This window comes from Numenius arquata, chromosome 23, assembly GCF_964106895.1.
Source record: "Numenius arquata chromosome 23, bNumArq3.hap1.1, whole genome shotgun sequence".
In the NCBI taxonomy this organism is placed as follows: Eukaryota; Metazoa; Chordata; class Aves; order Charadriiformes; family Scolopacidae; genus Numenius; species Numenius arquata.
The window spans coordinates 6,187,579-6,197,874 of record NC_133598.1 but is presented as its reverse complement, the minus strand read 5'-3'; positions in this window follow the sequence as shown (position 1 = coordinate 6,197,874).

Below are 10,296 nucleotides of genomic sequence, written 5' to 3'. Positions count from 1 at the left end.
AAGCCCGAGGGGCACAGGGGCTGCGGGGGGAGGGGAGCTGGACCCCTCACTTGGGGTGGGGGGAGATGTTCAGAGGGGGAATAAGCCCCCCATCCCAGGGAGCCGGGCTGGGAAAACCCCATCCACACAGACCCATGGCACAGGGGGACCAAGAGCACCCATGGGTCCGGGTGGGCGCCGGGGAGGGACATCGCAGCCCGACCTGGGCACGGTGGCCAGGGCAGCTTCTGGAGGCGTTGGCTGGTGAATAACTGGACTGGGAAACGGAGGAAAGACGAACAGACACAACCTCATCCGAGCCCCCCAGGGCTTTTTCCACACCCCACGGCGGCTCCAGCCCCTTCCCCGAGCAGAAGCCCCTTCCCCAAATCCTGCTGCTCACAGCAAGCGGGGCGAGACACACCTCGGGCTGTGATGGAAACCTGTGGCAGAGTGGGACCATCCCCTCCCGGCCACCCACCCCCTCTGTGTGGAGAGAGGGGCCAGAAACCGTCCCCTGGGCAGGGTGAGCACCCATGGGTGCCCACGCAGGGAGCCCACGCACATGCCACAGCCAGTGGGCACGCTGGTGTCAGTGGGGCAGGGCTGGGACATGGGGGACCAGGGCTGCACCCCGGCAGCGGGGAGGTGTTGGTGGGGGGTCCTGGGAGAAGCAGGTGGGTGATGCTGGGGGTCCCAATTTGTTGATCTGGGGACAGCTGGTAGGTGATGCTGGGGTGGGGCACGGGCGGTGCTGGGGAAGCAGGTGAGTGATGGGGGGATTTGGAGGGGGGGGTGATGGCAGGGCAGAGGCTGGGGAAGGTGGGTGGGGACCCGGGAAGGCAAAAGAGGGTCCCCGAGCAGCAGGTGGGGAGGACGGGGGTGGCAGGTGCGGTCCCTGAGGAAGGCGGCCGGGGGTCCCGGTAGGAGGCTTTCTCCATCCCCGGGACCGGCACCGTGCCCGTGGATGCTGGACCCGTCCCGTCCCCGCCGCGGTGGCCCCGCTCCCGATCCCGGCCGCTCCTACCTGCTCCATGGGGCCGGTCAGGGCACCGGCGCGGCGGACCGGCCGCGGGCCATGGGTCGGTCCCGGTGCCGGTGGCGGAGCCGGCGCGCCCCGGTGCGGCCCCGCTGCTGCCGCCGCCGCTTCTCGCCGCCGCCGCCCACGCCCGGCGCCGCCCGGCGCATCCCGGGAGCGGCGTCATGTGAGCGGCGGCGGGAGGGGGCCGCGCCCGGCCCCACCCGGGGCCCCGCCGCCGCCCTCCCCTCCGCCCGGCCCCCGCCCGGCCCCCCCCCGGCCTCCCCCACCATCCCAATCCCCCTGCATCCCCCCGCCCTCCATCCTTCCATCCCTCCCGCCCTCCATCCCTCCATCCTTCCATCACAGCCCTGCATCCTGCCTCCCACCTCTCCCTGCCACTCCTCATCCTCCTTCCTTCCCTCCATCCATCCTTCCACCCCTCCTCACCCCCTTCATCCTTCCACCCCCTCCTCACCCCTTCATCCAGCCCCTATCCATCCGTCCATCCATCCATCCATCCATCCACCCATCCTTCCTCCATCTTCCCGTCCATCCCTATCCATCCTTCCTTTCTCCGGCCCATCCACACATCCTCTGTACATCCATCCATCCATGCATCCTTCCTCCATCTTCCCATCCATCCCTATTCATCCTTCCTTTCTCCTGCCCATGCACACATCTTCTGTCCGTCCATCCATCCATCCATGCATCCTTCCTCCATCTTCCCATCCATCCCTATTCATCCTTCCTTTCTCCTGCCCATGCACACATCTTCTGTCCGTCCATCCATCCATCCATGCATCCTTCCTCCATCTTCCCATCCATCCCTATTCATCCTTCCTTTCTCCGGCCCATCCACACATCCTCTGTACATCCATCCATCCATCCATCCTTCCTCCATCTTCCCATCCGTCCTCATTCATTCTTTCTTTCTCCTGCCCATGCACACATCCTCTGTCTGTCCATCCATCCATCCGTCCGTCCATCCATCCTCTGCCGCCCCAACCCATCCACCCAAACCCTCTCCCCTTCCATTCCACCCCCTCCTCTTCATCACCCACCTCCCTCCTTCCCCCCACCCTCCATCCATCCGCTCACCCGCTTCCCTTCTCCCAATGGCCCTGGGGGGCTGCAGGGATCCCACAGGTGCCAGGGCTGGTGGCTGTGCCCAAGGTTGGGGTGGCACCGTGGCAGCGGGCGGGTGACGCTGGCTGCCCCCTGCCCCGCGAGTGGAGGGTTCGTGGCCCCTGGCCCAGCTGCGGCATTTCCCAGTGCGGTGGCCAAGCCCTCCAGCCTGGGTAAATATTAGCTGGGAGGCAGTGCCGGTGCCAAGGCCAGCGCGGCTCGGTGACCCGCTGGGGCACTGCCAGCACCCTGCCTGCCTTGGCCAGAAGCACCCGGCCCCGCGCCCGGCCTCAGATCCCCAGGCACAGCCCCACGCTTGGCCTCGGCTCCCCCTCCATGGCCCCACATCGTGCCTCAGTTTCCCCCCCATGGCCCCACATCGTGCCTCAGTTTCCCTTCTGTGGCCCCACATCTGCCCCAGTGCCTCGCAGTGAGTGAGGATGAGGATGGCCAGAGCACCCAGCTCCTTGACATGCTCCAGCTCCACCCCGGTGCCACACTCGGGGGCGGGGGGGGCAGGATGTCCTGTACCCCACCCCCGGGTCAGTCCGGCCTCGGGGTTTGAGCTGAGGAGGGGGGTTAGGGGTGGGGGTGCAGCCCAGTGACACCCCAACGGGCTTTTCTCAGCTGGGGACCCTGCCAGGCTGGGACCTGGTGCGGGGGGGGGGTGGCACCGGGAGACAGTGATGCTCAACCCCCTCGGGTCCCCCCACGAACCAGGGCCACCGCACTCTGCTGGGGACCCATCGGGGCTGGGGGGCGGGTGGGGGTCCCGGGGCTGGGGGAAGGCGAGTGGGAAGAAAGCGGCTTTTGTCTGGGGGCTCGGAACCTCACGGGGGGAGCCGGGGGGAAATTTGCTGCTTTCTGATGCTAATGAGATGTTAAAAATAAGCTCTGCGCAGCGCAGCCATGTTGGGGCTTTTCCAGGGCGGCTGGGAGACGGCCGGACAAAGGGGCTTTATAGGGCTGGGGGGGGCACCGAGGGGGTGCCCCATCCTTGCCCCAGGACTCCCCACACCCCTGGGGCACCCTCCGTGTCGAGGGTGAGTCCTGGGGTGCCACCGTCCCTGCCTGCAGCACCTCCCGGCACAACCCTCCTCCCCAGGGCCGGGTGAACCCCAAAACCTCCTCTCCTCTGCCAGGAGCATCCCCCCTGCGGGCAGACAATGAAGTGGGGGGGGTGGGCTCAGCATCCCCGGATTCCAGCCCCCAGGCTTGAACCAGACGAGGGAAAAATTCCCAGGAGGCCCCAGATGTCGGATCCTGCCTGGAGTGTCCGTCTGGCCCCATCAATGGGGCCTTTGTCCCCACGCAGAGCCCTGTCCTGGGGACCGTGCCCACGGCCGGGCCACTGGGGCAGAGAGCGGGGCCAGCCCTGGGGCCAGTACCGCGGCGGGGGGGAACGGGGGTCCCCAACCCCGCTGCCCCCCAACACCCCCTTGCTGCCCCACAGACGGTGACGGAGGAGGAGGAGAAGGGGGGATGCAGCCCCCTTCCCAGGGTTGGGAGCCCCCCCAGCTGTACGCAGCAGTGGCGGGGGGGCTGCGTGCCACCCGCCTCAGCCCCATTCTGTCGCTCTGCAGCCTTTGATCTGCCAAACTCGGGGGTGTTCAAAGCGCCTCGATGCAGAGCGGAGGGGGGGAGCACCGCACGTGGCTCCTGCAGCCGGGCGGGGAAGGGGCTGGGGAGGGGGGAAAAGGGCAAGATGGGGGGCAGGATGGGGGTGCCCATGCTTTGGGTTGCCTCATCTCCTGGGTTCTCATCCCTTAGGTCTCCCCATCCCATCCCCTGTGTCCCCGTCCCCATTTCCTGCGTCCCCATCCCATCTCCTGGGTCCCCAACCCCTGTGTTCCCATCTCATCTCCTGCAACCCCATTTCCTGCATCCCCATCCCAGCTCCCACATCCCCAGCTCCTGGGTCCCCATCCCAGCTCCTGCATACCCCTCTGCATCCCCTGGGTCCCCATCCCATCTCTTGTGTCCCCATCCCCTTCGTCCCCATCCCAGCTCCTGCATACCCCTCTGCATCCCCTGGGTCCCCATCCCATCTCTTGTGTCCCCATCCCCTGCGTCCCCATCCCAGCTCCTGCATACCCATCCCCTGAGTCCCCATCCCATTTCCTGCGTCCCCATCCCATCTCCTGGGTCCCCAACCCCTGTGTTCCCATCTCATCTCCTGCAACCCCATTTCCTGCATCCCCATCCCAGCTCCCACATCCCCAGCTCCTGGGTCCCCATCCCATCCCCTGCGTCCCCATCCCAGCTCCTGCATACCCCTCTGCATCCCCTGGGTCCCCATCCCATCTCGTGTCCCCATCCCCTGGGTCCCCATCCCAGCTCCTGCATACCCCTCCCCATCCCCTGGGTCCCCATCCCATTTCCTGCATCCCCATCTCCTGGGTCCCCATCTCCTGGGTCCCCATCCCATCTCCTGCATACCCCTTCCCATCCCCTGGGTCCCCATCCCATCTCTTGTGTCCCCATCCCAGCTCCTGGGTCCCCATCCCATCTCCTGCGTCTCCAGCTCCTGCATACCCCTCCGCATCCCCTGGGTCCCCATCTCTACCTCCTGAGTCTCCACCTCCTTACAGGGATGCTGCAAGTGGGGGGGGGGGAAAAGCACCCCCCAGGTCATACCCCAAGCCCCTGGGCGGGGAGGGGGGGCGGGGGGAGAGGTAGAGCATCTCCAGACTCGAGCCAACACACAGCACATAAAACAATTTCCAAACAATTTTATTTCAAACCCCCACGCTCTTCCCTTCCCACCCCCCTCTGACAACAGAAAAAAAAAAACCAAACCAAAAAACCCACAAACCGAACCAAACAACCCAAAACAAACCCCCACCCCCCCCCACCCCGAACCATCAGTCCAGAACGACGATAGAAATGAGTTACAAACACGGAAATCAGCTCTCCCTCACCTGACGGCTTCACAAAAGAAAAAAAAATATAATAAAATTAAAAAAAAAAAAAAAAAAAGAGAAAAAAAAAGAAAAAAAGAAAGGGAACTTGACGCCAGCTTCCCCCAACAGGACCTGCAGCAGTTACTAACGGCTCCACACGAGAGGCCAAACATGCCTATTAATACAATATATACAGACAAACCCACAGGTACAGCCAGGCTCCCCCCTTCCCATCCCCCCACCCCCTCCCAAAAATAACCAAACACACCCAAAAGTGCATTTTGTTGTGTTTATATCAAAAACATTTTCTTCTTTTTTTTTCTCTCTTCTGAAAGATTGGCCTGCAAGTCTAGGTTTTTTTTTGTTTGTTTTTCTTTTTTTAACCATTTAGTAACTTTTTAATATAGTTTATGAAAATAAATTATACAGCAACTATTTTAATAAATTAAGCACACACCAAAAAAAAAAAAAAGGGGGAAAAAAAAATTTAAAGAAAAAAAAAAATTAAGCAAAGCTGCATTTCTACCAAAGGGTGGTTCAACAGTCCTGGCGCTGAGCTGCCAAAATCTGCTCCTTCCTTCTCTAAAGGCAAGTCCGGATCCCGTGTAATTCGCTGCCCATCAGTGATTTTGGGAGTAAAGCCCTGGCTGGGGTGGGCAGCACCCCGGGGGGGGGGCACCGGTTGTGCTTTTTTCAGCTAGAGGCACGGTGGGAGGCAGCAGAGCCAGGACCCCCAAAATCCTGGGCAATGATGGGGAAGGTTCCACCAGGACCCCCAAAATCCCAGGGGTGGTGGGGAGGGGGATTCAGCCAGGACCCCCAAAATCCTAGGGTTGGTAGGGAGGGGAGTTCTGCCAGGACCCCCCCAAAATGCCAGGCGATAGTGGGGAGGAGGGCTCTGCCAGGACCCCCAAAATCCCAGGGGGTGGTGGGGAGGGGGGTTCCACCAGGACCCCCCCAAAATCCTGGAGGGTTGTGGGAGGGGGGGGTCTGCTGGGACCCCCAAAACCCCAGGGGATGGTAGGGAGGGGGGTTCTGCCTGGACCTCTAAAAACCCAGGGGGGTGATGGGGAGGGGGGTTTTGCCAGGACCCCCAAAATCCTAGGGTTGGTGGGAGGGAGGGGGGGGTCCCGCCTGCCCCCAGCTCACCTGGAAGACTCTGGATAGGGAGCAAGGGGCTGGGGAGGTGGGCGTTGGGGGGGCTGCTGATAAATCCCTCCCATCCCTGAAAGGCGAGGGGGTTGGGGGGGGTGTCTGGGAGCCCGAGGAGCCTCCAAAGGGACAGGCTGGGACGCGGCCGTCAACATTGGGGGTTAAAATCATCCCGAGGGCAGACGGTACCTGCCAAGAGCAAAGGCCAACGGGCACTTCCCGTCCTACTAGGAGAAGGAAGATCCTTTTCCAAAATCGGTGGTTTTCTCCCCAAAACGCTCCCAGGCAAGACCTCAGCCCCAACCAGCACCCCCAGCAGGGCCCGCCCGGCTGGGACACATCTCCCCGCAGCCACACGCACGGTGACACAGGTCCCTGTTAAAAACACTTTTAGGGTTAAAAACAGTTTTAGGGTTAAAAAACTGGCCAGATATGAGTGCCACGCGCCCAGTGCTTCCAGAACCCCCAAATCCCTCTCGCGCGAGGGGCTGGGGTTGTTCCCACCCAAACCAAGCTAAGGATGATTCCCCCCCCCCCCCCCCCCTCTTCATTTAGCCCCAAGAAGGTCGATGCCCAGCTAAAAACTTCCATGTGAGAAAACCGTCCTGGTTTATCCCAATTTCCCGCTGCAGGAGGGAACCAGGTCCTTCCCTCCCCCCTCAACAAGAGGAAGAGGAGCGGGTCCTACCAACCCCACACCCCGGGCTGAGGGCTGCACCCATCCTGCTGAAAAAGCACCATCTCCAGCCAAAAAAAAAAAAAAAGGCAAAAAAAAGAGCTTTTCCACGTGTCCTTTCTGCGCTTTGGTAGTTTTTCCGGTCCGTTTCACCCTTCCTCCGCCTCCGGTGGCCGATGGAGGGAGGAGGACACTCTGCAGAATTCAAGGTTGGATAAAGGAGGCTATAAATTTATTTTTTTTTTTTTTCCAAATCAGCAGGATGAGAGCAAACTCCAGAACCAACCTACAACACCGTTCCAGGCAGGACACAACCATGAGGTGTCCCCTCCCCAAACGGGGATTCAATGGCAAAACAGGACGGAGCCACCTCTTTGAGACCTCACCCGTGTCCACCAAGACCATCGCCCCCTCCAGCCTGGAAATAAAAGCTCTGGACCTTTTCCGTGCCCAAAGAGCAGATCAAGTCCCTCCCTTCCCTTCCACCGAGATGTAAAGGAACTCTAGGAACAGCTTTATTTTTATGGGATTTCAAGGGAAGGCTGTAACTACAGTTAACCTTGGGATCTCATCCAGCGCTACTGGCCCCAGGCTGCTCCCCTGCTCCTGGCGGAGCAAGGAGAGGTGGAGCAGGACCCTGGGAAGGCTGAGGAGCATCTGCCACCTCCATGGCAGAGCTGTCCCCACCACTCCCGTGGGACGGATCGACAGGAGAGTCTCCTGCAGCTACAGGTGACACCAAAACACATCAGCAGGACACGCTGGTGCCCCACCATCCCCTCCCCAACACCCCAGAAAATGTCTCCTCCCTCATTTCAGCTGCTGCAGACAGACCCCAAGCCTGGCTGAAGGCTTCATTTGGGGGGGGGCTGCCCCCACCACACATGGGGTTCAAGTAACAGCAGAAGCACCAGCAGGTTGGTGGCAGAAACCCTCCCGAGGACAGGGACAGCCAACCAAATTCATGTAAATTCAAGTATTGTCCCTAAAGTCTGGCCGCTTCTTCAACAGCTCCGAATGCCACAGAGCCTCCCCCCATCCACCTCATGGGGAACTGGGGGGGGGGATACAGGGAGCTCTGGGGGGGACACAGGGGATGGAGAGGAGCAGGATGGACTCTCCCGACCCACCACGGAGCAGGGTTGTGCGTTTTCACCCCAGGCAAGCCCAGTACTGGGGCAGGACGGGCTCTGCACCGATTCCCAGTGCCTGCCCAGCACCAGCTTCCCCTGGTGGGCTTTCCCTTCCCAGTCTAACCTGCCCCTCTCCATCCCAAAGGGGGAAGGGAGGAGTGAAGATGCTGTTATTGCCACGATGCTGGGGAGAGGACCGGCTTCTCCCTGGCTCTGGCAAGGGGAAACTCACAGCTCCCCCATTCCACACGTCCCACAGGCCATCACTCATCCCCACACCATCGAATTCTCGCCTCCGGGGTCTCCTTTTGGAGAGAAGTTTGAGAGGAGACACCATTCTTGGCTGGCAGGGAGATGGACACTCCGGGCATCAGACCAGGCTTGGCTCCGGGGAAGATTCTCCTTTCCAGCGTACGGATAAATTGGAAGATCCAAAACCTCAGCAGGCGGAGAGCCGGGATGCAGCAGAGCCAGGCGAGCGGATATTCCAGTGTCACCTGTACCAGTACAGATGGCTTTTGTCCCCCTCCCCGATATTCGCTCAACGGGCTGTGCGTTTTTTAATCGAAGCAGTTTAATTTATTTGCAGGCTCCGCTGATAACTTGGTGCCGTAGGTCCACGGCCGAGGGTGAGGGGACGCGGCTGCGGAGGGACAAACGCCGGTCCCCGCATGGAGGGGACAGGGCAGCTGTAGGCTCGATGAGCTCCAGTGTCACCCAGGGCGAGGATATGCTGCTGCTGCTCAGCACTTCTGGGGGCAGCCCCCCCTCTCCCGACAACGCAAAGTCAGTAGCGAGTAATGTCCCATGAGGTATTTCTACAGGTTTTTGAAGCTTAGTTATTAAGTTTCACTTGGAAGCCAAATCTTTTTTTTTTTAAAAAAAAAAAAAAAAAAAAAAAAACAACAAAACATCCTTTTTCTCCAGGACCAAAGCTGAGGCCCCCGGTGACGGGGAAGAGGGGGAGGGCGGGATTCATTAGCACCCTTCGGAGCATCGCTTGGCAGAGGCAGAAAATCAGGTTTTTTTTTTCCCCCAGGCTGCTTCAAGATCCCGCACGACCGCGACCAATTCAGGGGCGCAGATCATTCTGCAGGGCAAGACCAGATTGCCAGCAGCTCCTGAGTGAGGGCAGCCAGGTCGCGGGGGACCGATCTCCCATCCGGGGACTCGGGTCACACACAGCATCGTGTTCTCAGACCGCGTTTGCAGGAGGGAGCGTTTTCTTCACCCGAGCTGAGAGCACAGGAACATTTGTTCAGTTAAATCCAGGAGGGAAGATGCTTCTCCGGATGTCTCAGCATCACTTCGGGCAAATTTTAAACTTCCCCATGAAATGCAAACTCTGCTGCAGCGGAGGAAAGAGCAGACCAGGATTTGAAAGGGTGGGTTTGGGGTATTTCAGCCAGTGCCAAACCCAGAAACACAGCGAGAGCTACCACCTCTCTTGGCTTTACCACTTCCAAACTGCTGGTGGTTCCATGGACATCCCGGGAAGGGGAGGAAGCAGCAAGGAAGCTCCAAGAGATGAGATGCCGTTCCAGAAGAACCCTCAGTTATCTGTTTCTTGCTCCAAGTCACCCCAAAGATGCCTCTTGATGGCCCAGCGACTCCCGGTGAGGATCCTTCACGGCTCTAGAGGAAACCGCTTCATTCACAGCTTCTGGACACAGCCAGAGAAAGGCTAAAAGTGCACGTCCCACGGCTCCGCGAGACTGAGATCAGGGCAGCAAGTACCTTTGGTCCATGGATGGCTGTGACAGTCACAGCAAGGGCTTGGCCACCCTCCTTCCACCCATCACAGGGCTCAGCGACATCTTCCAGTGTTTGATAAGGGAGAAACGCCTCCTCAGAGGAGCAGCCCTCGCTCCCCCGTCCAGCAGGAACCATTCCCTTCGGCAGAAAGCTCCAGGACACCCCAATTCCTTCCTTGGACCCAACTTAAAATCACACAGGACCACCCTGCAAATCCAGTTGCAAAAGCTCGGCTGCCCAAGACGAGGTTCGCTCCTCTTCTCCCAAATCCTAGAGAACAGGGGAGCCGCCTTCAGAGCTCCATGTTCCCAGGGGTTATTCCACGGAGCAGCACGGGATTCAGGCTCAGGCCGCCTCCGAGCAGCTCCCCGGCTGCATCCCCTCTCGGTGAGGGCCAAAGAAGAGTCTTGCCGTACCACCTGGAGCAGATGATCTTCCAAGAGAGTCCCCTTCTCTCTCTCTCTCTCCCCCCACCTGGAGCTTTTCCAAGGGAGGGGGTAATAAAATTCAGCTGATCATAAGACAGTATTTCTCATGCCGAAAACAAACCAA